General features: G+C 36.6%; 1 protein-coding gene and 1 pseudogene across 2 annotated transcripts in view; both read left to right on the forward strand.

The window, feature by feature from the left end:
* The window catches only part of LOC105481070 (protein kinase cGMP-dependent 1), a 1,243,906-nt gene that overhangs the window by 238,602 nt on the left and 977,884 nt on the right, over positions 1 to 27,420 (forward strand). The gene's annotated exons all lie outside the window — the stretch shown is intronic.
* LOC139356231 (ras suppressor protein 1 pseudogene) overlaps positions 1 to 27,420 on the forward strand; it is a 47,452-nt pseudogene continuing 20,032 nt past the window's right edge.

Below are 27,420 nucleotides of genomic sequence, written 5' to 3' on the forward strand. Positions count from 1 at the left end.
AACCATACAGTTGAATATCTGAGATAGATAAAATAATGTCTTTTATTGTGTTCTAGGTGTGGCTCAAGTGTTGTGGGTATTTTTTTTTAAATCTTATTTTATTAGACATTTCCTAAGTTTTCATTGGACTGAACAATGGATTTCTAGTTGAAGGATGTGTTCTTTCAATAAATGCTTTCCCTATACTATAAAACATTATTGTTTTTTAGTACAAGAAGCAGTAGAATTCATGTAGTATGTCTATATAGGATCACAACTTTTTTCTGTTTCTCTTCTTTTGAGTGAAAAATAAAGCCAAAAATTGGCTCAGCCCTCATTAATACAAATTTTATGATTTTGGCTTCAATATTTCATTCAGGACCTTTGCACAGATGCTTTATCTCTAAGAAGATAACACTCACAGGCAAAAGCAACATGATCTGTTAAAACAGTATGTTTTCCTTTAGACAAGAGAGGGTAATGTGTAGGTTGTATGAGATGACTTGATTCTGCCCTGCAATGAGTGAGACCAATAAGCTCTAGGAACTGAGGTTCTGAGAAGGGAAGACTAGGACAAAATTGTCAAATGAGAGGGGACAAATGAGAGGATGGGGAGTGTTTTGGTTTACATGGTAGAAAAATCACCACTAGCAGTGCACATAGACGGAGATGAAGGGGCTGAGCAAAGTGATATGTACAGAAGTGAAGAGTTCTGAAGCCCTCCCCAGCTTATGAAGCTGACAGTAACCTTTCATGAAACAGACACAGCAGATAAAGCAGGTGTAGCCGTAATTCTAGGAGGAACCTAAGGACCTAGACCCACTGGAAATGAGTTAAAGGGGCTTGTGAGGTAGGGACAGAAGGTGCCTTTATTTATTTATTTATTACTTATTTATTTATTTTGAGATGGAGTCTTGCTCTGTCATCCAGACTGGAGTGCAGTGGTGTAATCTTAGCTCACTGCAACCTCTGCCTCCCGGGTTTAAGCAATTCTTGGGTCTCAGCCACCTGAGTAGCTGGGATTACAGGCCTGTGCCACCACACCTGGTTAATTTTTGTATTTTTAGTAGTGATGGGGTTTTGTCATGTTGGCCAAGCTGGTCTTGAACTCCTGGCCTCAGGTAATCTGTCTGCCTCGGCCTCCCAAAGTGCTGGGATTACGGACCTAAGCCACTGAACCTGGCCCAGCAGGAATCTTTCAAAGGAATCCTTTCAAGTTTACAATAATGTGGTTTTGGCAAAGAAAGTGAACACAGCATGGACAATTATGTATGATTGACTTCCCATCACAACATCTCTGACTGTGAATCATCCCTTTTTCTTTTCCATTTCCTACCTTTTTCCTACTTATAACATTTATTTCTCGTTCCATTTTTTGTTTTTGTTCCTTTGGAAGATATTATATATTCTAACTTGAATTTCCTCTCTTTATTGCTTTTCCTCTCTTAGCTGTATGTTCACTCTTTGACTTGTTTTTAAGTTTAATTTAACTTAAATTTTTAACTGACATGTACAGTTATTATAATTGTATCTATTTATGAGGTAAATGATCAGATAAGGGTAGTTAATATAGTCATCATTTCAAACATTTGTCATTTCTTTGTCCTGGGAACATTCAATATCCACCTTTAGCTGTTTGAAACTACATAATATATTATTGTTGACTATAGTCATCCTGCAGTGGTATAGAACACTGGAACTTATTCCTCTTATCTAGCTGAGAGCTAAGAATGTGGTTCAATTCAGTAAGATACAGAGATAGGTTCAAAGTCATAGTGTTTTCTTTTGTTTGCATTGTTTTGTCTTGTTGAGACAGAGTCTCACTCTGTCGCCCAGGCTGGAGTTCAGTGGCATAATCATGATTCACTGGAGCCTTGACTTTTCGGGTTTAAAGTTATCCTCCCACCTCAGCCTCCCAAGTAAGTAGCTGGGTCTACAGACGTGTGCTTTGCTAACTTTAATATTTCTTGTAAAGATGAGATTTTGCCATGTTGCCCAGGCTGGTTTTGAACTCCTTGTCTCAAGTGGTCTTCCCACCTTGGACTCCCAAAGTGCTGGTATTTCAGGCATAAGCCACTGTGCCTGGCCCTATTTACATAGCCTTACACAGTCTTCACAAGGTCTGGATTCCACCATTCATTCATTTGTTCATTCATTTGCTTAGGTTTGTCAAGTATTTACTAAGGGCCAGGTGGTGTATAGATACTCAGTATCGTGGCCCTCAGCCTGAGATACTTGATTTGGCTTCAGAGAATATGGGAATTCCCTGAAATAATTTGAGGAGATACCTGTGTGTAGTAGGATTTTTGGCTCTCAGTAATTTCTTCCCACCATGTTGGTTAAGTGTCCACTGCTTGAACTCACATTAGGATCATGTCCTGGGGACAGAACTATGGGCAGTTCAGATGAGGGTCCCGTTCATATGGAGCTTAACTTCCAGTAGAGTCAAGGGAGGAAAGGAGATTATTAAGGTTAAAAAGAAACAAACCAACAATAAACGGGATAAGTTCAGATTTTAATAAATCTATAAAGGGAATGTCCTAGATAGGACTGCCTTAGAGAAGGTGGTCAGGGAAAGGTTTTCTGGGAAGACATTTAAGACAAGATTTAAATGGGGAGAACGAGGTGATTTTGTAGGTCTGGGCCAGGCTGAGATACGTATATATCTAAACAGTGATCCTCCACAGTTATTAGACTAAGAGAATTTATTATCCATTTTCTCATTTATTTGCTTTTTACTTTTGCAATTATTGTTAAGAGCTTTACAAAATTATATTGTTACTTTTTAAGATTTGTTCTTTACTCCTACAGCATAAGAGAATTGGGCCAGATGATGTCTATAATACCGAGCTTTTATAAAAGAAATGCAGTACGCCATAAGATAGAGTTCTGGATCCCATGTATTTTGTACCCACAGATAATTAAAATAGCATGTGTTGATTTGTTATTCTTCATCTGTTCTTTTTTATTTCAATCATAATTTAACAGTTCCAATTACACAGCTAGAGGATTTTTTTTTTTCTTAGACCTGCATTTAATTAGATGAGTGTGCTTTTCAGGAGTAATATGGAGAGGGTAAAATGCTACTTTTTTGTGGGAATTTTAAACTTCTATTATTATACATTGAAAGAGAGTATAAATGTGTTATACTGAACAATGTATTTGCAAATATTAGGTGCTTCAGTAAAATGTTAAGAAATTTCCAAGGCCTGATTTTATGCATTTAGATTAATTATTGATGTTTCTCCTAATTCTGCTACTTGAAAGTAGGTGTGAAGAACAAATTTGTTTTCAATGCAGTTTTAAAGGGACTGAGTCTTTGGTAGCTTTATGAACCTACAGTCATCAAATTTCTCATCATTTGAGGTTGTTAATCATTATGATAGTTCAAGGAGATTCTGAGTGAATAAGAAATGAAATTCTATTATTATCTTATCTTTGTGAAAATATTTAACCACAGATATTTAACTGCTTATACATCTCAACATATTCCATGGAGTAGCATAATAATGAATTTAATAAGCTGAAAAGTTAACAAAAATTAATAATACTGCTTAGTAACAGTACTTTCTGAAAGAAGGAATGACAGAGGGAAGCAAAAATGCATGTGTAGTTATTCTGTATCTTGTATGTGGTTGTATGGTTTAAATGCCTTTAGTTTTATTTAGAAGTAGATTTCTTTACTTCAGCACTAATTTCTGGGGTGTTTCTGTATTCATGTGTTGCATACATGATTACGTATGATATGTAAAATTATATATTAATAAAGTGCTTAGTGCATAAAATAGATTTACATGTTTAATAATATAAGAATCTTTTATTATCTAGACTGGAAAGGCTAGGAAAATGACAATCAGGGATATCATAAGTGTGAACAAGAAAGTTCCACTGGATAACTAACTTTAAAAAAATAATAAAAAGAAAGATGTAGTACACTTGCACAGTCCAAAGCAACCCATGAATGTGTCCTAACAAGTCCATGAGCAAGTCCAGGCAGCCAACTTTGCCACCATTTTGCTCCTTCTGGTTGTTCATGAACACTAATGGGCATCACTGGTTTTCTGCTTAGGACCGCCTCTCTTACTGGGCTCCACTGTCTGTTACCAGGAACACTGGTAGCCATCACCTCTGGGTAGCATTGCTGTTGCTTCTCCTAAGGGTACTGTTGCTACTAGTACTGTCATTTGCTATGACATCATCCAATCACTGCTGATGCTTCCCAGTGAAGCTTGAGAAGAGTGGACTAGAGCCTCCAAGTGCTATAACTTCCAATGGTCTGTGGCTGAATAGAAGCTACCACTTCTCTTCCCCTGAATGCACTTTAATACCATTAAGGAGTATCTCTGTCCAAATTAAGAGGTTGTATTAGATCTATCATTTTTAACCCTGTAGGCAGCAGAGTCACGTAGGATACTTGGGAAACAGTTTCTTGACTCTACCTAGACTTTCTGAGTACTAATCTCTGGTGGTAAATTCCGTGAGAAAGAGAGAGAGAGAGTATTTGTGGGGTGTGTGTCTGGGTGGTGGATGGGTGGGCGTGGTTGGTTAGGTGGGTTTGTGTGTGTGTAATATTTGTAACCAGGTACTCCAAGAAACATTCACACAGACAACCCAACATTGTTCTCAGACCAAATTTGAGAAACACAAGTCTAGATGGCGTTTAAGGGTGCTTTAACTTTGAGACCGTGCATTTCACTCTGCAGCTTTTTTTTTTTTTTTTTTTGAGACGGAGTCTTGCTCTGTTGCCCAGGCTGGAGTGCAATAGCATGATCTCGGCTTACTGCAATCTCCGCCTCCTGGATTCATGCCATTCTCCTGCGTCAGCCTCCTGAGTAGCTGGGACAACAGGCGTCCGCCACCACGCCTGGCTAATTTTTTTGTATTTTTAGTAGAGACGAGGTTTCACCGTGTTAGCCAGGATGGTCTCGATCTCCTGACCTCGTAATCTGCCCGCCTTGGCCTCCCAAAGTTCTGGGATTACAGGCGTGAGCCACCGCGCCTGGCCACTCTGCAGCTTTAAAGTGAAGTTGTGGTGGTCTCCTTCCTCTTTGAATTTATGTGATGTTCATGCCTCCTTTTTGGATGGTATTCTCTTTTTCAGGTTCAGTTTTTGACTTAGACACCTTTAAAATTACTTGAATTGGGGATTATTCTTTGATAATTTGCTGTTGTCAAGAGAATTGAGATAAATATACATTCAGAGCATCACTATCAACTTTGAGGAAATGTAGACACTTTTGTGTTCATGTTGGACACAGGAGGCTGAGATGAGAAGATCATTTGAACCCACGAGTTCAAGGCTAAAGCGAACTGTGATTGTGCTACTGCACTGCAGCCTGGAACACAGAGCAAGATGCTGTCTCAAAAAGCAAAAACAAAAACAAAAGAAGACAACTAACAAAGAATTATACAAAATTCATTTATAATATTTGATACCATTAAATTTACAGGCGCACCTACATAAATGATGCATTTTGTCCTCAGATTACCAGGGACATGGCAAAAGCTAATCAGCCTAAGAGGCAGGAGAATCACTTGAGCCCAAGATTTCCAAAAATATGTATCACTATGATATATCAATTTTTTATTTTATTTTACTTTTAGAGACTATTTTTGTAATAGTCTAACTTCTTACATCACAATATGTAGAGATCCATTTAGCTCTCAAATCTATGATAGTGTGATTCTTTTAAATAATTGTATGCTTCAGGATGTAGCAGAATTGGAGTTTCTCTTCTTCCTGAGTAAAGGAAAGAAAAATATTCATTTCAGTTAAAATAAATTAAGGTTGTATAATCTATGTCTCCTTAGGCTGCCCCACCCCAGTAAACGTGGGATTATATGGACAGTCTACCAAAGACATTTCCCTGGCCCGCATCTCTATCAACCACCTGTGGACTTTCTGATCCCTTTGGAGTCTCTCTGACTTATTTCTGGGAGGTTATAGGGTGTGTCTCCACTGTGTGCTCCTGAACAAGTCCCTGTGTTCTCTTAGTCACTGCCAGATGAAGAGGTGAAGAGTAAAATTCCATGTTTTTCCATTTACCTATTGCATTCTTGTTTTTATATATTTTACTTCAATATATACTATAAGTTATACTACATGTGGTTAATATTTTTGCTTTAAACAGTCAATAGTCTTTGTATACATAATAAAAACGCAGTCTTCAGTGAAGTGAGCCTTTTCTGCTTTTTCTTTTACACTTATTTCTTCATAGAACACAGAAGACAGCTGAGTAATAGTTATCAAAATGACTCCTCTCTTCCAAAAACTGAAGCATTGTTATTGAAAGTTAATGCCCATGACCTTTTTCCAAGAGGGTTCCTTGGTCAGTTGGGATTCTATTGGAAACAGATGAAAGAAAACCCAGCCTGCATTGACTTAAGCCAAAAGTTAATTTAGTGGCTTTCTCACCTGTAGAATACGAAGACAAGCTGGTTTCAGACATAACTTAGTCTAGAGGCTTGACAGTCATCAAGAGGAAGTAGTTTCTCTGTCTCTGGGCCCCACTCGGATCTCCTTTTCTCATTTATCTCCTCGTGGTAACAAGATAAAGGTAACTGTAGACATAACCAGAGTCTGCTGCTTAGGTCCAGTAGAAAAGGAGTGTCTCTCTTCAGCGCCAAGCCGAAGTTCTGGTCTGAGTCTCGTTGCTCAAATTCGATCATGGGCCCGTATCTGAATCATTCACTGTAACCAATGAGAATGGCTACCTTGCAATCAATCAAGGCTGAACCCCTGAAAACTGACTCACCTAAGCCACAAAACTTAAGAGGAATGGTTTCCCCCCTGAAAAGAAAGAGTGTGCTTTAAAAAGAGGTGAATGGATGTTAGCTAAAACAGATGGTCATTAGAATGTTTATGCAAATATGGCTTCTTAGTAGCTCATAAGTACCTTAAAAATGTTCAGATGTGTTTACATTCTAGTATATTATCTCATTTATACCTTAATCTTTCTTACTCTTATTTTTGCTTTACTCCCCCCGACTATAAAGTTGAGGTCCTTGAGACATTGAATCGCCTTTAAATGTTTTAAAATCACCCTTTAACATTCTTGGAGTACTTCTAAGTCTAAAACCTAAAACACCTTGATAATTTGTGGAAACTCTTCTTTTTGTGCAAAGTTTTTGTTTAACGTTGTTGGGGTCAATCTCTTTTTAGGAGGAGACTTAAAAAGACAGAGCTGCAACATGGCAGTTACTAAATTCTGTTTTGAATTATCTGCTATACTGTGAAACAGTGGGAAATGAACACAATCTAAAACCACAGCTAGCATTGCTACCAGACCTTCTTAGTTACTCTGACCCTAAAGTTGTTTATTTATCAAGCTTGAGGGAACACTTCTGAATTCTCGCTGGCATTACTCTGGGTTTAACATCTTCCATAAATTAGGAAAAACATTGTTCACAATCTCACTCTGCATAACCTCAAGCCTTCATTTTCTCAAACCTCACCCCTCTTTCTCCTTGCTTCACTGCAGCTCACAGAATGGGTAAGACTTGCCCGGTTTTTTTAGGACAAGTGACATAGGCCTGCTATTTAAATGAACAAAGAAAGGACATATTTTCTACATGATAATTTGTTTAACAGAACTATTCACCTCAGTGCTCTTTTGGGGAATTAAGAGTACAAAATACCTTTGAGTCTTGTTCAATATTAAGTCATGTTTATTTTTAAAGTGAGAGTCATTACTCTAAGTGGAATAGGATTTGGTTTTTCTGCATTAGGCAATAGCTCAAAATGCTATTTTAAAATTATATTGGTTCCTTTCAACTGACCTTGTCTATAGATTTGCAAACACATATAGACATTTTATGTTTTTCAGCTATGGCAAAATATTTTCCTTTTCTAGGTCTGCCTGTGGGTGTTTATGCACCTTGTATATACCAACTTGTATATCTACAACCATATATGTTTTGGCACCTATACTATTCTATAGTTTTAAATTTTGTACTAAACTCTTCTGAGACTTATTATGGTTTACACTCAACCCCATTTTATCTACTTAATGATCGAAGCCACCTTTTTATTCTTATTTGTTTCTCTAATGAACTTTGGAGGATTGCAATGTGCTAAGTTCTAGGGTACAACTGTGCTCAAGACAGACCCAATCTCTGCCCTCACAGTATCTTAGTTGGTTACATATTTGCTCTTACTTCTTTCTTCCCCCCAGCTTTATTGAAGTATAGTTGAAAAATGAAAAAATTATATCTTTAAATTATACATCTTGAAGTTTTGATATACATATACATTGTGAAATAATCACCACAATCAAACTAATTAACATATCCCTATCACCTGACAGTTACCATTTTTTCTTTTCTTGTTGCAAGAACACTTAACATATATCATATATCAAGTACACAATACATTATTGTTAATTAAAGCACGTTATAACTAACTATAATTACATAAGCTATCCATATCATACACATCTTGCATAACTAAAATTTTGTATGCCCTGTCCAATATCACTTCATTTCCCCCTGTTAACCAACTCCTGGCAACCACCATTCTACTCTTGTCTCTATGAGTTTGACTATTTAAGATTCCATTCTATTTAAGGTGAGATCATGCGATATTTGTCTTTCTATGTTTGGCTTATTTCACTTAACTTAAGATCCTCCAGGTTCATCTTTGTTGTCACAAATGACTGGATTTCTTTCTTTTTTAAGGCTGAATAGTATTCTATTGTGTACCTATACCACATTTTCTTTATCCATTCATCCATTGACAGACATTTAGATTACTTCCATGTCTTAGCTAATGTAAATAATGATGCCATGGACATGAGAGTGCAGATATCTCTTCAACATACTGATTTTTTTTTTTGTTTTTTTGTTTGTTTGTTTGTTTTTGGTGACAGGATATACACCTAGAAGTGGGATTGCTAAATGATAGTTCTGTTTTTACCTTTCTGAGGAACTTCCATGCTGTGTTTCACAGTGGTTATACCAAATTACATTCCCACCAATATAAGTTCCATTCTGTATAAAAGTTGTGTTTTCTTCACATCCTCACTAATATTTCGTCTTTTTGATACTAATTATTCCAAGAGGTGTGAGGTCATATCTCATTGTAGTTTTGATTTGGATTTTCCTGATGGTCAGTGATGTTGAGCATTTTTTCATATGGCTGTTGGACATTTGTATGTCTTCTGTTGAGAACTGTCTATTCATACCTTTTAGCTATGTTTTAATAGAGTGTCTATTTTTTACTTATTGAGTTGTATGAGTTCTTATGTATTTTGGATATTAATTCCTTATCAGGTATATGGTTTGCCAGTATTTTCTCCCATTATAGGTTGCCTTTTTATTCTGTTGATTGTTTTTGTTGCTCTTCATAAGCTTTTTAATTTGATGCAGTCTCACTTGTATATTATTACTTTTTGTTCTTGTGCTTTGGTATCATGTCCAAAAATATCATGATCCAAACTAATTTCAAGAAGATTTTTTCTTATGTTTTCTTCTACTCGTTTTATGGTTTCAGGCCTTATGCTGAAGTCTTTAGTTCATTTTGTGTTGATTTTTGTATGTGTTGTAAGTTGAGTTCAATTTCATTCTTCTGTGGGTGGACATATTGTTTTCCCAACATAATTTATTTAGGAGACCATCCTTTCCCCACTGTCAAAGATCAGTTGATGGTAATGGGTGGATGTATCATGTTGGTGCAATAGTAATTGTGGTTTTGCCATTACTTTTAATGCTAATTCATGTAATTAAAAGTAATGGGAAAACCACAATTACTTTGCACTAACCTGATACCTCTGGGCTCTTTCTGTTCCATTGGTCAATATAACTATTTTTATGCCACTACCATGCTGTTTTGATTACTATAGCTTTGTAAGATATTTTTAAATCAGAAAGTACAATACCTTCCCCTTTGTTCTTCTTGTTCAACATTGCTTTGAGAGGCCAGGCACAGTGTCTTACTCCAGTAATCCCATCACTTTGGAGGTTGGGACCGGAGGATCACTTGAGGTCAGGAGTTTGAGACCAGCTTGGGCAACAAAACAAAACTCTGTCTCTTCAAAGAAATTTGAAACATAAAAAAATTTCCTGGGAATGGTGGCACTTTCCTGTAGTCCCAGCTATTTGGGAGGCTAAGGAGGGTGGATTGCTTGAGCCCGGGAGTTTGAGGCTGTAGTGAGCTATGATTGTGCCACTGCAGTCCAGCCTGGGCAGCAGTGCAACACCCTGTCTGTAAGAGAAAAAAAAAAAAAAAGATTGCTTTGGCTATTGGAGGTCTTTCATGGTTCCATATGAATTTTAGTATTTTTTTCTACTTTTACAGAGAATGTCATTGGGATTTTAATAGCTATTACATAAAATCTGTAGATTATTGCGGGTAGTATGAACATTTTAATAATATTAATTCTTACAATCCATAACCATGTATGTCTTTCCATTTGTCTCTTTTTAAATTTTCTTCATCAATATTTTATAATTTTCAGTATGTAAGTCTTTTGCCTCTTTAGTTAAGTTAATCCTAAGTATTTTATTTTTTTGTTGTTTTTGTGAGTGGGATTGTTTTCTTAATTTTCCTTTTAGATAGTTTGTTGTTTGTGTATAGAACATGACTTATTTTTGTATATTAATTTTATATCCTGAAACTTCACTGAATTATTTTATTAGTTCTAACATTTTTTTTCTTTTTTTGTAGTCTTCAGAGTTTTCTACATATATGATCATGTCATCTGCAAACAGAGATAAGCTTATTTCTTCCCTTCCTAATTAGATACATTTGATTCGTATTTTTCTTTTTTAAAAAATTTTTTGATTTTTTATTTATTTTTATTTTTTATTATACTTTAAGTTCTAGGGTACACGTACGTGCACAATGTGCATGTTTGTTACATGTTGGTGTGCTGCACCCATCAACTCGTTAGCACCCAACAACTCGTCATTTACATCAGGTATAACTCCCAATGCCATCCCTCCCCCCTCCCCCCTCCCCATAATAGGCCCCGGTGTGTGATGTTCCCCTTCCGGAGTCCAAGTGATCTCATTGTTCAATTCCCACCCATGAGTGAGAACGTGCGGTGTTTGGTTTTCTGTTCTTGCGATAGTTTGCTGAGAATGATGGTTTCCAGCTGCATCCATGTCCCTACAAAGGATACGAACTCATCCTTTTTTTATGGCTGCATAGTATTCCATGGTGTGTATGTACCACATTTTCTTGATCCACTCTGTCACTGATGGACATTTGGGTTGATTCCAAGTCTTTGCTATTGTGAATAGTGCCGCAATAAACATACGTGTGCATGTGTCTTTATAGCAGCATGATTTATAAACCCTTGGGTAGATACCCAGTAATGGGATGGCTGGGTCATATGGTATTTCTGGTTCTAGATCCTTGAGGAATTGCCATACTGTTTTCCACAATGGTTGAACCAGTTTACAATCCCACCAAGAGTGCAAAAGTGTTCCTATTTCTCCACATCCTCTCCAGCACCTGTTGTTTCCTGACTTTTTAGTGATTGCCATTCTAACTGGTTTGAGATGGTATCTCATTGTGTTTTTGATTTGCATTTCTCTGATGGCCAGTGATGACGAGCATTTTTTCATGTGTCTGTTGGCTGTATACATTTCTTCTTTTGAGAAATGTCTATTCATATCCTTTGCCCACTTTTTGCTGGGGTTGTTTGTTTTTTTCTCATAAATTTGTTTGAGTTCTTTGTAGGTTCTGGATATTAGCCCTTTGTCAGATGAGTAGACTGCAAAAATTTTCTCCCATTCTGTAGGTTGCCTGTTCACTCTGATGGTAGTTTCTTTTGCTGTGCAGAAGCTCTTTAGTTTAATTAGATCCCACATGTCAATTATGGCTTTTGTTGCCATTGCTTTTGGTGTTTTAGACCTGAAGTCCTTGCCCATGCCTATGTCCTGAATGGTATTACCTAGGTTTTCTTCTAGGGTTTTTATGGTTATAGGTCTAACATTTAAGTCTCTAATCCATCTTGAATTAATTTTCGTATAAGGAGTAAGGAAAGGATCCAGTTTCAGCTTTCTACTTATGGCTAGCCAATTTTCCCAGCACCATTTATTAAATAGGGAATCCTTTCCCCTTTTCTTGTTTTTCTCAGGTTTGTCAAAGATCAGGTGGCTGTAGATGTGTGGTATTATTTCTGAGGGCTCTGTTCTGTTCCATTGGTCTATATCTCTGTTTTGGTACCAGTACCATGCTGTTTTGATTACTGTAGCCTTGTAGTACAGTATGAAGTCAGGTAGCATGATGCCTCCAGCTTTGTTCTTTTGACTTAGGATTGTCTTGGCAATGCAGGGTCTTTTTTGGTTCCATATGAACTTTAAAGCAGTTTTTTTCCAATTCTGTGAAGAAAGTCATTGGTAGCTTAATGGGGATGGCATTGAATCTATAGATTACCTTGGGCAGTATGGCTATTATCACGATATTGATTCTTCCTGTCCATGAGCATGGAATGTTCTTCCATTTGTTTTTGTCCTCTTTTATTTCACTGAGCAGTGGTTTATAGTTCTCCTTGAAGAGGTCTTTTCTTTCTTTCTTTTTTATTATTGTCTAATTGTCTAATTGTTCTGGCTAGGACTTCCAGTACTGTGTTGAATACATGTAGTGAGAATGGACATCCATATCTTATACAAGAACTTAAAGAAAAACTTTCAGTTTTTGCCCATTGATTATTATGTTAGCTGTGGGCTTTTCGTATATGGCCTGTATTGTGTTGAAATAATTTCCTTCTATACCTCTTTTGTTGAGAGTTTTTATCATGAAAGAATGATGAACTTTGTCAAATGCTTTTCCTGAATTTATTAAGATGATCATATTGTTTTTGGCCTTCATTCTGTTAGTGTGATGCATCATATTGATTGATTTCCTTATGTTGAGCCATCTTTGCATCCCAAGGATAAATCCCACTTGGTCATGGTGTATGATCCTTTTAATGTTCTGCTGAATGCTGTTTGCTAGTATTTTATTGAGGATTTTTGCATCTGCATTTATCAGGAATATTGGCTTTTAGTTTCCCTTTCTTGTTGTATCTTTGTGTGGTTTTGATCAGGATGGTCCTCGCCTCATAAGATGAGTCTGGAAGTGATTCCTCCTATTTTACTTTTATTTTGGAAGGGTTAAGGAAGGATTATTATCAATTCTTCTTTGATTGTTTACTGGAATTCACCAGTGAAGTCATCTGATCCTGAGCTTTTCTTTTTTGAGACCCTTTTGATTACTGACTGAAATGTCTTCCTTGTGCACTTTTTCTACTTAGACTATTTCTTCTTGATTCAGCTTCAATAAGTTGCATATTTGTAGAAATTTATCTATTTCCTTTAGATTATCCAGTTTGTTAGCATATAATTGTTCACAATAGTTCCTAATGATACTTTTCATTTCTGAGGCATCCATTGTAATAGCTTCTCTTTTATTTCTAATTTTATTTATTTGAATCTTCTCCAATTTTTCTTACTAGCCTAGCTGAGTTTGTTGATTTTGATGATGTTTTCAAAAAATCAACTCTTGTTTATGGATTTTTTATTGTTGTCTGTTTCTTATTTGATTTACTTCTCTTATCTTTATTAATTCCTTCCTTCTGATAATTTTAGGCTTAGTTTCTTCCTTCTTCCTCTTTTTCTAGTTCCTTGAGGTGTAAAGTCATGTTGCTTATTTGAGAATGTTCTTTTTTAGTGTAGGTGTTTATGTTGTATTTTTGTTTTCATTTGCTCTGAAATTAAACTTAGTTACATTGCCGCCTCTGCTTTTCCATGTTTTCTTTAGTCTGCTTTTTAGCTTTACCTTTATTCTTTCCCTCCTTGTTTAAGATCTCTTAACTTGGATAAATATAACAGAGTGAGCAATGAAGGGGTTATTTCATTCCTTTTAGGAGGATATTCCTCTGTGTTAACCTTCGATTCTAGGACTGGTCAAACAAGGAAACAATAAATACAAAGCATCGACTCCGAAAGCGAAGAAAAGCAACAGTTCATCTTCCCTGGCAATGATATTATAGTATTATTTTAAGATTCAGTGAATTCTTGACTTCTGTTCTGCAAGCTGTAAGATTGGTTGATTTGTAATAGGGGGAACAAGTGCATGTTGTGAGGAGGGTAGACATTTAGAGAAAGTAAATGACCTTGAGGGTATTGAACTCTGGGAATCAACTTGTTCTCCAAAGTTAGGGGACATGCCACTTCTAGATGGTGAACCTGTGGGTGTTCATTTAAACAGTAGAGTCATAGAAAAACTTTACTATCTGAAATATAATAAAAATGCTGCTTTAACTGCTAAGTCGCCATCTGTTACTAGCTCTTTGCTACTGATTTATCTTTTTTCCTTTTAAAACATGTGAATTCTTAGATTTTCATATTATAATTTTATACTTACCTTAAATTAGGATTGAGGGGAAACTTTGACAACAACTCTTAAAAGAAAATTATTAACTTGTAAAAAATCATACTTTTAGGTTTGGGTAATATCTGGGGAGAAAGCAAAAGCAAGTCAGGAAGCATGTAGGTGACCCATGTGCATTTCTATGTATGAGCAACAGGAATGGTAGAACTTTTGTTGTACAATCTAATTATTCATTGATCAAGATACACATACTGCATTACTATGTAGGTTTGAAGATGGCATCTTTGCCGTATGTTTCTTTTTTAACCTTGATATCTTAAAAAGCTTCTCCTAAAAAACAATGCAAGCAGCTTTTAACCCTAACAATGAGGGATAGAGTAGATGTCCTTACCTATACTTGTTACTATGAGTGATATGTTTATATAAAGAGATGTATGTAAAGGAAATTCATTCGCTCATTCATTTATGTACCTAACCATTATTCCTTCATCAGTTCTTATTAAGCACTTACTATGTTAGGCCCTGTATATGTTTTACATGCATTATCTCCTAACCTTATAACAATGGTATATAAAGAAACTAATATTATCCATTTTATAGATGATAAATTCATGATTAGGGATATTAATTATTATGTCCAAGTTTGCACAGCTGGCAAATGACACATTTGAAATCTGAACCCACACAATCTAATTCAAGAGTTACATTGCCAGTACTACAAAAAATGGTTTATTTTATAGGTAAAGAAAAGGCACTGAATTAAATATTATGACTAAGCTTGTGCTCTTAAAAGATTTAGGTTCTGAGTTGGACCTGATTAAAAATTCTAGCTCCACCAGTTACTGATTACATGAACCTGGTGGGAGTTGTTCAGTCTCTCCATACTCCAGGTTCTTCCTTTTTCAACAGTGTTGCTGGGCCATTAAATGAAACAGCTTTACCTAAAAAGCACTCAGCGTAGTAAAACCGTTGTAGATATTAGCTGTTACACACTTACTTCTCTCCTTTACTGGAGGGAGGGAGAAGATGGATTTTTATTTTACAATCTTATTTTATAAAACTATAAGCCTGGAGTCTAGGGGGTAATGTAGGAATTGAAATGTGAAATGGTTCTGATCTAAGGTGGAAACATTAGATGGATGAAAGAATATCATGCAGGTAGAATTAAAAATAGTTAAGTTGGAGTATTTTATGTGGGACTGAGAGTAAAATAAATCTACAGTTTGTGAGTGGTAGAATGTGAAGCGATTAAATAGGATGGGGAATTGGAAGGGAAGTGCTAGGACAATTCCTGGCACATAGTAGGCATGCAACAAAAGGTTGGAAGCTTGATTGCTATGATCTGTATGCAGAGATCATATGGTTGACATAAATGTGTTAATATTGTCCTTTGGTGAGTGTTTTCTTGGTATTTAAGTGCAATGGAGCACAAAGGTTTGTTGTGTAAAGTGTGATAATGAAAGGAATATGACCATTACTCCATCTGTCACTTTCACTCATGCCTTTAAATGAGCCCTTTGCTCCAATAAGATGGTTCAGTTAATGGTTCCTTAAAGCCCCACACACTTACCTGTCTTTTTGCCTTTGCTGAATTTACTGCTTAGGACTTTAGCCAGTATCTCTTTTTGCCCATTCTTTTAAATTTTATTTATTTTTAAGTATATTTTTTGAGATGGAGTCTCACTCTATTACCCAGGCTGGAGTGCAGTGGTACGATCTCGACTCACTGCAACCTCCGCCTCCTGGGTTCAAGAGATTCTCTTTCCTCAGCCTCCCAAATAGCTGGGATTACAGGCATTCCCCACCATGCCTGGCTAATTTTTTAATTTTAGTAGAGATGGGGTTTCACCATATTGGCCAGGCTGGTCTTGAACTCCTGATCTCAGGTGATCTGCCCACCTCGGCCTCCCAAAGTGCTGACATTACAGGTGTGAGCCACCGTGCCCAGCCTCTTTTTGGTCATTCTTCAAAGTAGAAACGTTGGTAGAGCTTTCATAGTCAGCCTGTAACATATGTCTGTAACCCTAGCTTGGTTCTAAATCCCACGGTGCCTTCTCCTTGGGAAAAACAGAGAAGGCACTGTGGGATTTAGAACCAAGTTAGGACTAAAGATTCAGATTACCTATGTTACAGGCTGACAACCATAGGTATATTGTTCTCTGCACATTTGTTTTTTTCTGGCCTCTCAATGACATTATGTGCTTCTTTTATACCTCATGTGGTGTAAGTGCTGTGCAATAATAGAAATTCAATAAAGGACTCTTAAAGTTACAATTAAAGTCAGGATTGAATTTTGTGGAAAATCTTGATGCAAATGTACAAAAGAACTTCAAGAAAATTAGAATGCCATGAGTCACGCATTTCCTGGTACTATTCATTCCTCTTTAGGTACTATCATTCTGCTCAACCTAACATTTCTACCACCTACACCTACCATCTGGAATTATAGGCAGAGGGTATGAAGGGTGTCAAATGTTGAAAGAAAATTGCCTTTTCTCCAAAGTTGATGAAACTACACCACAGTTGATTGGATTACTTGCTCAGCAAGAGAGTAGAACCTTGTCGTTGTGAATTAAATGTCACTATTTTGTCTATTTGAAGATGACCTTATAGGGGATCATGGCTTATGACAAGTTATTTTGCTGAGGCTTGAATTTGAATTGTGTGTTGGTGAATGAGCCACTGCACATGCAGTCAGAGCAGCTGCTGTCCATGCAGCTTTTCTTCTCTTTCGTTTTCTGTGTCATACACAGTAATCTTTGTGAGTTATTCACATCTACTTCTTGTGTAGTAATAGTATATTATAGTGGTATCATAAATTTGGGATTTATGAAAGTTGTGTGCCATACCTTCAGGTGAATCTCAGTGGATTACTGTATTTAATGATTTATTCTCTTTTGTTCTGATTAAGAAGATCTTTGTTGGGATGCTGAGTTCTTATTTAAATATTACACACCTTTCTTATTTCTCTCTGCAAAATTTTAGCCTTACTGATGAATTTTGCTTTACTCTAGAGTGTGGTTGACTTTTGAGACAAATACAGATTTGGCAAGGTAAATCTAAAAGTCACAGTTGAACACAGTTCTCTCTTAGAGGTAAGAACCATAACTGTTTCTGTGGACCCCAGCAAAGGTACCTTCTTTTACAAAACAATGTTCTTCTTGTTCCATAGTCAATTACATACTGAACCTCTGTGTTATCCAAGATCTAAGCAGCAGGGCTGCTGTCTCCAGAATTATATTCAGCAGCTGTCTCCCCCCTGTTAGCTTACCCATTCCTGATGTGTTGATTCCTTTCAGAAGGCTCCAATCCAAATAAGACTCAATTAGCAGCAGCCTGAAAATAGTGTGTATGCCTTTCTTTTCCTGTATAAACCTTGTGAGTGTTAAGCTTCTAACTTCACTTTCCTCTTAATACTAACTGAAGGTCCCATAACTTTCTGTGGAATGTTGACTTTATTTGAGTGAGATAAGCTCTTGTCATGCCAGCTAACTCTCATGTCTTGGTGACAGCACAATGGAGAAATATTAGGAAATCTGACAAGAAGAAACATTCATGTCTGATAGAGTTCAGCAACAGATTAGTGAAAGAAACTGGCCGTCCAAAATCATCATCATTCATTTCCTACACTAAGTCAAAGAAATCATTGTGCTCTGCTTAAGCCCCATGTTGAGTTCATTTCACTGACCCTTCCTTAATATTGGCTGAAAGGTATTTTTAATAACTTAGTATGTTTGGGAGTCAAAGGAGGCCAAGTTTCTGGCTAGGCTCAGAAGGGATAAAATAGTAATGAAATGTTTGGGGAATGAGAGGGGAAAAAAAATGCCTAAAAGAAAGGTACCTTCTTTTAGACCTGTTTAATAAACTCACCTAATTATTTCTGAAGTAGCAGGGGGGAAATACACAAAACCCTCTGAGAAATATCAATTTTTAAACATTGCAGCCTTGAGTGAGCCACTTCAAAATGTGCAGAGAATTGGCTTATATTTTATTTGGAAACTAATGTTTAAGTCAAATGGAGCAACAGAAATCCATAGTAATCTATCCAAAAAAAGACCAAAGGATTGGGAATAGGTCAGGGTGCAGTCAGGAGAGCCAGGCAAGGGTTGGCAGACAATGGAAGGCAAGCTGGCCCAGTCAGTCTGTGGGCATGCGAGCTGAATTACCAGTGTGGGGACCACTTTCCCTTAAGAAGCCCTGTTCTAATTGATCTTGTCTCCTGAGACTCCCCCGTTGCCACCGGACATTGCAGGTTTGGCTTCTTGGCTATGGTTTTGCAGTCAGAGGAGTCCAGTTCAGCTTAGTGTGATGAGTATGAGCAAAGCAGTATGAGCAGTGAGGTATCAGGATGAATGTGTCCCTGCCTTCTCTTCTCATGTGTCATCCATGTGAATTCTTCCCATCCATCAGCCTCTAGTCCAGTTCCTGGTGCTCTGACCTCTCTCAAGTTACTTTACTCAGAGTGCTGATCAAATGGTTTGGAACCACAGTGTTAGCTATATCCTGTTTCATCTAGTCTGTAAATCCACTGAGGATGTATCTTATACTTCTTTTGAAATACACTCTGCCATTAGCACAGGGAGGAGCACTACTAGAGGTTTAATTGACACTTGTTGATTAACTGGTACATACATTAATGTAGGGCCTTATGGTAAACATGCCTTCCAGAGACATTTAAAAACTTTTATTCAAATTGTATATAACATCTCCTTGACACACATTTTTAGTAAATGCGATAATGTAGGAACAGAATTATTCCCTGTAAAATATTAGTCATTTTAGTAATTTGAGATGAAGAGTTATTTGCTCACTAGATCTTATTCACTTGGCACCTGTTTATTAAGTGCCTATGGTGTGTCATAAGCACTGATGATGTAATTGAGGCCTAATGATAGCCTAAGAAAGTATGAAAAAATAGGAATATCTTCAGTGTTGGTTCTTTCAGGCCAATCTTTTAAAATGACTAATTGGTAGCAAAACCTGGAGTTCACTTTTTTTTTAATGAGCAGATATTTATAACTGCTACCAAAACCAGGAAAAGCTTACCAAATACGGGGGTTTGAAGATATTGTCTTTAACTGGGAAAAGCTTCCAGGCTACAAGAGAGGATAAAGACAGTGAGTCACATTTGAGATGTACTTTATTTCATTACTTAACAAACACTTATCCAGCACTCACAATAGACAGGCTGTCTTCCAAGCAGGAAATATGGAACATCTGCTGTAAATATGACCTCATTTAATCACTATAATAAGTCTATAAAGAAGGTACTATTATTACCCTCCTTTTAAAAATAGGAAACTTGAAACTCTATTTTACAGTTAAAGTTCAGAGAAGTTAAGTATTTCACCCAAGGTCACACAGCCTGTGTGGTGGAGCTTCTTGCAAAAGTATTTTGGCCCTTTATAGGATAGAGGGATTAATTCCATCCAGGGAAAAAAGGGAATAAAGTAAGCCCCAGGGAATGGATGGTATTTCAACCGGGTTAAGATTGGTTTGAAACCTGGTTAAGATTGGTTTGTTTGCGAATGTGGGGCAGTCAAGAATATACCCAGGGAAAGCTATTCCACAAGGGACATAAATGTAAGATATTAACAAAATGCCATTTTCTGTCCAACATTAAAACTTTAGGAAGATACATCTTCCTCTATTCTTTTCTCTCAAAGACTTCCCAAGTTTCCGTGCAATGTTCACTTTAATTTTTTTAATATGAATAATACAATATCTTTTACATGGCACTATCGCTTTATTTAATTCAAGATTTTCTAAGAGTTAAATGTTTACTGCTAGTCTTCACAGCAATCAATGGCTATGAGATGAGTCACCAAGTAGAAGATCAAACAGGCCTATTTAGTTTAAGATGTCCCTCCTGTGTGAATGGTCAGTGACGTCTGCCAAAACCATGCCTTATTTGTGAGAAATGCCCCTGGTCTCGCTTGATGGAAAACTGATCAGTCTCTTTTACTCTTTCAACTCAATGATTAGCAATTACTGCTAACCTAGAAAACTTTGCTGTAAATTTCTTTAAAAATTCTCATCTTACCGGTCATGGCGGATCTTATTTGCTTTTTAATATAAACAGTGAAAGTATAAATACATTCTTACTTTCTGGAGAAAATAATAATATTAAATTTGATTTTTGTCTCCAGTGTTATTGCATTTTTCTAACAGAAAAAGTAAATAAAACATATCTTTAGTATTTAATTTTCTCTAAGATATCACAAACTATTTTTCAATTTTAAAATAAAACTATATCCAAAATATTATATATATACATATTTGAGACAGAGTCTTGCTTTGTCGCCCAGGCTGGAGTGCAGTGCTGTGATCTCAGCTCACCGCAACCTCTGCCCCCCAGGTTCAAGCAATTCTTTCTCAGCCTCCCAAATAGCTGGGATTACAGGCACCTGCTACCATGCCCAGTTAATTTTGGTATTTTTAGTAGAGATGGGGTTTCGTCATGTTGGCCAGGCTGTTCTTGAACTCCTGATATCAGGTGATCTGCCCACCTCGGTCTCCCAAAGTGCCCGGATTACAGGCATGAACCACCGTGCCTAGCCAAAATATTTTAAGACATTGTAAATGATCATTAGGTTTCAGTGGTCCAAATCGGAATTTTCTTTGGAAGAAAAACCTTAAGAGGAATGTACTAATAAAAATAAATCAGTGTAAACACTTGAAAAATAAGTTAGAAAAGATACATATAGAGCAAAAGGAAACCTTGATATAGTAAATATCATATAGTGATGTAATGTTAAAAAATTAATTTGAAAACATTACGTAGAATCAAATATCTCTAAGGAAAAAAACATGTGAACAACTGATATAATAATTAGGTTGAATATCAAAGGATGATGTAAAATCTATTTTAATCATATACGAGGGATTGGACTTTCTGATAAGATCCAGAGACACTTTAAATATCTTACAGATGAAGAAATGGGGGACCAGAAGTTTGTCACTTCCTTACATCATATTACTTGTAAGGGGTAGAGAGATCAGAGCTAGTGCTTCAACCCAGGGCCAGAATCAGCAAGGCCATTCTTTCTATGTGCTGCTAGAGAATGAAGACTTTGTCATGGTGCATTCAGCAGCTTTGATCAACTGGTCACTTGTCAGTTGGACAGATCCTATTTTCCAGAGCCTCCCTGAAGGTCTGGGGATGCATTAAATCACAGGACTGAGCTTGCATCTTATGGGAACACTCACCTCTAGAAAGGTAGCCCTTCAATTTTAGGGCAATAGCTATGAGACCCTAGTTCTTCCAAGAGTAGAGTTTCATTTTAGAAATAGAACAGTAACCTTAAAGGATAGGCCTCCTATCCTGCTTTATACATTTTCAGAAATGCCCTTGAATTATATGTATACTTTTGTGGCTTGACTTACTAACTTTCCTTTATGTTGGCTTCCTGCACAGAAAAGCTGTTGGGGGTGACTGGTAGAGGCATTTGTTAAAGGGCTAATTTACAAGAGACTACTTTAATGGAAAGAGTGCCTCTCTCCAAATAATAAGTAAATAAATAACTTTTTCCAGAAAAATCCCCCAAATAAAAAACTTTCTAAGATCTGTTTACCTTGCAGAAGCCTTTCAATTAGCCTTAGGGCAGCATGAACAGAATGTGCTATACCTTGAGTGATCCATGCACTCAGGAGAATGTGCTGATTTCAGCATCTTCCTTATAACCATGTGAACACCAAAATAGCATTCCTTTTTTCTCTGCTCCAGCTTTCTGGAGCAATTGTTTTGACTGTGTGAAAGTATAACATTTTGCATTGTTTTATGTTTTTCTGGATAAAAATATCATTTTTCTTCCTAGAGAATTTGACTTGCTAAGCACATATATTGTGAATTAATATCACATTCCTGATATAGAGGGCTTTTGTAGTCAGAATAACCATCACACATCACAGAGGAATAAGAGGTTGAATATGTTCAATTTCTGTCTATTGGAAGACTCGGGTCATCACTTCTTGGAGGCAGTCCTGAGTAGATGCAATAGACACTAAACCAAATATTATGTGTACCTTATGACGGTTAATTCTTGGAATAGCTCTGGAAAGTAGACATTATATGATCATTATTTTACTGAAGACAATGCTACAGCAAGGATGACTTCGTGACTTATTTAGGGCCTCACAGTAACAGAACCTGGATTGAAATTAAGTTTGGTCTGAGTCAAAGTCTACTTTCTTTTCATTCCATTACACTGGATAGGCTCAGAGAGTATATTGCAGAGAGAATATGGCATTTGTACCCAAATTTCATAGTTGACTTACATTTCGAGCTTCTTTTTGAAATTTTAGTTTCATAGGAGAGAATGGCAAGTTGCATATCAGAATTCAAGAGTGGGATTTGGGCTTGAAAATCACCTATTTGAAATTGATATGCATATTTCCCTCTTCAAATTTCCATATAAAGCCAGGCTTTTGCCCAATATGGCCTTGGTTGTACCCCTGTGTAGTTCTGGGAGTTTCCATAATTGATATGTGTATGTTGAAGGGGAGGCAGAGAAAAGAAACATGTCCATTCTGAATGCCTTTTCCTGTGAGAGATGCTAATCAGCTTTCTCTCACTCCGGAGTATGTGTTTTCAATGTTTGGATTAATTCAGCCATCCAGGAAAGAAATTTGTGCTTTGCTCTCCATATATAATATCTAGTAAAGAAGACTTAGTCTCATCGTTCTTCTCTGAGGAGGCAGGATTCATGACCAACTGATCCCACTGAAGACAATATTAGCAGAAGTTATGAAAGGAGCTTACAGAGTATTTTGCAAAGTTCATTTACTTACATTGCCAAAAGTTATGTGATTTTACTAAATCCCTCAAAACTCCTCTAAGGAAGTTGAGAATATCTCCATTTATCCAATGAAGAAACTTCAACTTAGAAAGGTCAAAGGGATTTGTTTGAAGTCATGGAGTCTTCTGGCTCCCACTCAAGGATTCTTTTGTCTGCAGTACCATCTTCCACCTGTGCCTTACACATTTCAGAAGTGTGAAAATGGGGAGCAGACTGTTTCTCCTGGATTCTGAGTATCAGTTACTCCCTTCCTGAGTTAGAGAAATATCAACAAACTTGCAATTTGTGTAAGAATTTGATACTTAATGATAATGTATTATACCAATAATTATACCAATAATACATTATCATTGGATGTATTATCAATGGATTATCAATGAATAATGTATACAGTGTTAATATATTTATATATCATATTAATATAATGCATAACTACTACACAAATATATTTATGTACATGCATACACACAATCCCTTTATACTCCATGTTTCCCAGGTAAAATGAGAGTTAACATTTATCGAGTGCTTAGCATGTTCCAGATACTGCGCTTAGCTTTTTAACATAGGAAAGTATTATTAGCTTAATTTTGTAGAAAAAGAAGCTGAGAAGACTGTGGAGGTTAAGTAACTTGTCCAAGGTAATGCAATCAGTGGCGGCACCAGGATTTGACTCCAAGATGATCTTTTCGAGAGCATTTGCTACTAAACACTCTATTTTATTGACTCTCCTTTCCTTATTTCTGATAGTGTGGTGAAAAGTGGGGTTCTTTTTATCTAGTAGAATGGTGCTTCAATATTTCACATGCATCTTGCATTTTCCTCAAGTTCATGTTTATTTTTGAACTCCTGGTCTCTATGTTTACTTACCTTTTATTTAAATATGTACAGTAGAGGCTGTCCTGAGTAGAGGCAATAGGCATTCTATGTACTTTATGACAGTTAATTTTTGGAATAGCTCTGATGAACATAAACCACCAGAGACTGAAATAGGTTCTATATTATTTATATCTGTCCATGTTTTATAAAGTTTTATGCTATACTTTTGAGGTACTCTAAATATTGAGGTACTCTAATAATTTTAAGAACTTAATTTTTCTGTGTATTAAGAGCAGATTAATATAGCCCCAAGGAAAGAAGAGATTCTCTGAGAAAGAAAGTCTATTTAATCTCACTTGGTTTCACTAGGTTTTTAGTTGTCAAAATTCAGACATTCAGTAAACACAAATGTAGATTATGTCTACTGAGCTCCACATTTTAGTTTATTTGCCTCTTAAATCAAAGAAAAGTAATTTGAAATCCAAATAAGAAAATGAAACAATTAACAACTGGGAATTCAAGTACCTAAGGTATATTAAATATTTATGTGCTAACTTATCCCATGGAGCTTTGCTACATCTCAGAACTTGTCAAAGTGAATTCCTTTCCCTTGTACTCCTGTACTATATTTTTGCTTTGTTATGTTACTTTGTATAGATTACTTGTAATTTCTGTGAGTAGTTGTGGTGTCAGGGAAACTGGGTAAGTACAGAGATGCTTAAAGTGTTGGCTTTTTGCTTAGATAGGAACAGGTCTCTGCCTATTTCACTATTTACTCTCTAGTGATCCTGCACAAGCCATTTAACTTCTTCATATTTCAATTTCCTTGTATGGTAGTAGGCCTATTGATACTAACTACATCATAGGGATTTTGCAATGATTAAATTACATGTTTCATACAAAGCATGTGGGCCTATTGCTCAGTAAGCATTAGCTGATGTTATTGTTAATATCTTTTCATTCTTATTCTCATCTTGTGATTTCAGGGGCGTATTGTCTTTTTCCTGAGCAAGGTAATAGCAAGGCTATTACATTAGTCTTCTCACTGGTCCCTAACAATCAGTAGTCGGTATGTGACCAGGAAACTAGATAATGTGAGATATTTTATCAGAAGTGATTTAATATAGAAATTGTTTAAGCAGGTTGAGGAGAGGTGCTAGAAAAATAATAGAATAACACAGAGTCAACTGCAAGAAGCAATTGCACATTTAGGGTAAATTAAAGGGAAAAAGTGGGGTTTTAGGACCTGCAAGCTCAGACGAGATCTCACTGAGCTGGAACCCAGTCTTCTGAGGAGGTGGTTTTATCAGACTTTGGCAAGGAGCTGAGACCTTTGAGGAGGGGGCACCATCAACTGGTGCTGGTGCTGAGAGTATGATGAGGCTGGTTCTGGGAGTGTACAGGAAGCTGGAAAGGGGGACCAACTGCTGCTGCCCAGGTGAAGTTCTAATCCTGGGGTAATGTAATCAAAAAGGACAGTCAAGCAGGAAGGGGTAAGTTCCTTGTCCCTCCTCTTGCTTTCTTGCCTTCCCCAGGGTTTCTTCTGGCAGATGTGAACAGTCTTCCAGTTGTTCAAGTGCAGCAAATGTAGTTTGCTGAACCATGGGATCTGCATCAGAAAACAAAGAACAGAAGGATGGGTTTAGAGCTAAGAGGCAACATCTTAGTAACCAACACAAATATCTTTCAAATCCCAGTGTCTTTTATAAACTCCTATTGGATTACATAATCAACAGAATGAACAGAGAGCCTACAGAATGGGAGAAAATACTTGCAAACTATTCATCCAACAGAATACTAATATCTGGAATTTACAAGGAACTCCTACAACCAAATGACAGCAACAACAAAAAAAAATCCCATTAAAAAGTGGGCAAAGGACATGAATATGTATTTTTCAAAAGGAGATATACAAATGGCCAGCAAGCATATGAAAAATGCTTATCACTAATCATCAGAAAAGGGCAAATTAAAACCACAATGAGTTAGCATCTTATACCGGTCAGGATAGCTATTAGTAAAAATACAAAAAATAACAGATGTTGATGAGGATGCAGAGAAAATGGAACACTCATACACAATTGGTGAGAATATAAGTTAGTACAACCTCTTTGGAAAACAGTATTGAGATTTCTCAAATAACTACAAATAGAACTACCATTCAACCCAGCAATCCCACTACTGAGTATCTACCCAAAGGAAAAAAAAAATTGTTATATCAAGAAGATACCTGCATTTGTATGTTTATTGCAACAGTATTCATAATAGTAAAAATATGGAATCAACCTAACTGTCCATCAACAGATGATTGAATAAAGAAAATGTGCTATACATGTGTACAGTGGAGTACTACTCAGTCATAGAAAAGAATGAAATCGTGTCTTTTTCTACTACATGAATGGAACCGGAGGTCATTGTCTTAAGGGAAACAACTCAGAAACAAAAGTACTGTGTGTTCTCACTTATTAGTGAGAAATAAATAATGTGTACACATGGACATAGAGTGTAGAATGATAGGCATTGGAAACTGAAAGGTGAGGGAGTAGAATGTGGAATGGATGTTGAGAAATTACCTAATGGGTATAATGTACATTATTCAGGTGATGGATACTCTAAAAGGCCAGACTTCACCACTACACGATATATCTATATAACAAAATTATGCTTGTAAAAAGAACCTATTATGAACATTGGGCTCTGGGCTATGGAGGGTATAAACATGAATAAGAAGTTTTTCTGTCCTCACACAGTTTAATGAAGAACAAGGTTAACAGAAATCATTCCATAGAAAATGCAGAAAGTACTTAGAAGCAGGAATGTGTCCTGGCTGGTGAGATTCAGGAAGAGTTCATGGAAGGATAAGTAAAAATTCACATTCTATAGTGTGGCCTCTTATACTTGGCTGACTTTTCACTATACCTATATTTTTATTTTTTGGCTACTATGTAACTATTTCCTGTTTAGCCTTCAGTGTTTCTTAACTGTATACTTTTTTCTCATGTCAGTCACTTAAACATATGGCCAATGTTACTGAGTGCCTTCTATGGGTGCTTGCGGCTAGTTGTAAGGATATAGCATTGAACAAATGAGACAAGTTCCCTCCTTATGGAACTTGCTGTCCAGGTGGGTAGGCAGTTCTTAATATTAAAAGGTCACCCAAATGAATGCAAAATTGCACATTATGGTTGGTGCTGGGAAAGACAGGTGCAAACTGCTATGCTAACAGGGTGATCGGGTTTCATTTTTGAGTCACAAATGGCTTCCCTGAGGTATAGGTGTTAGGTTAGGTTGAGACAAGAAGGCTGTTTCCAGCCTGTGCAGATCTCGGACCAGAAGAAGCAGAGTGTGCATCTGAGAAAAGGTCATTATGGGTGCGGAAAAAGGGAATGAGGAGTGTGTACAGCACTTTTCACATAGTAAGCATTTCTCTGGGTCAAGTTCAAAAGGCACCTCCTCCATGAAATCTTTCTTAAAATACTTGAACAGTAAAAAGATCCTCCCTCTTTT

Source organism: Macaca nemestrina, chromosome 9 (assembly GCF_043159975.1).
Source record: "Macaca nemestrina isolate mMacNem1 chromosome 9, mMacNem.hap1, whole genome shotgun sequence".
Lineage (NCBI taxonomy): Eukaryota > Metazoa > Chordata > Mammalia > Primates > Cercopithecidae > Macaca > Macaca nemestrina.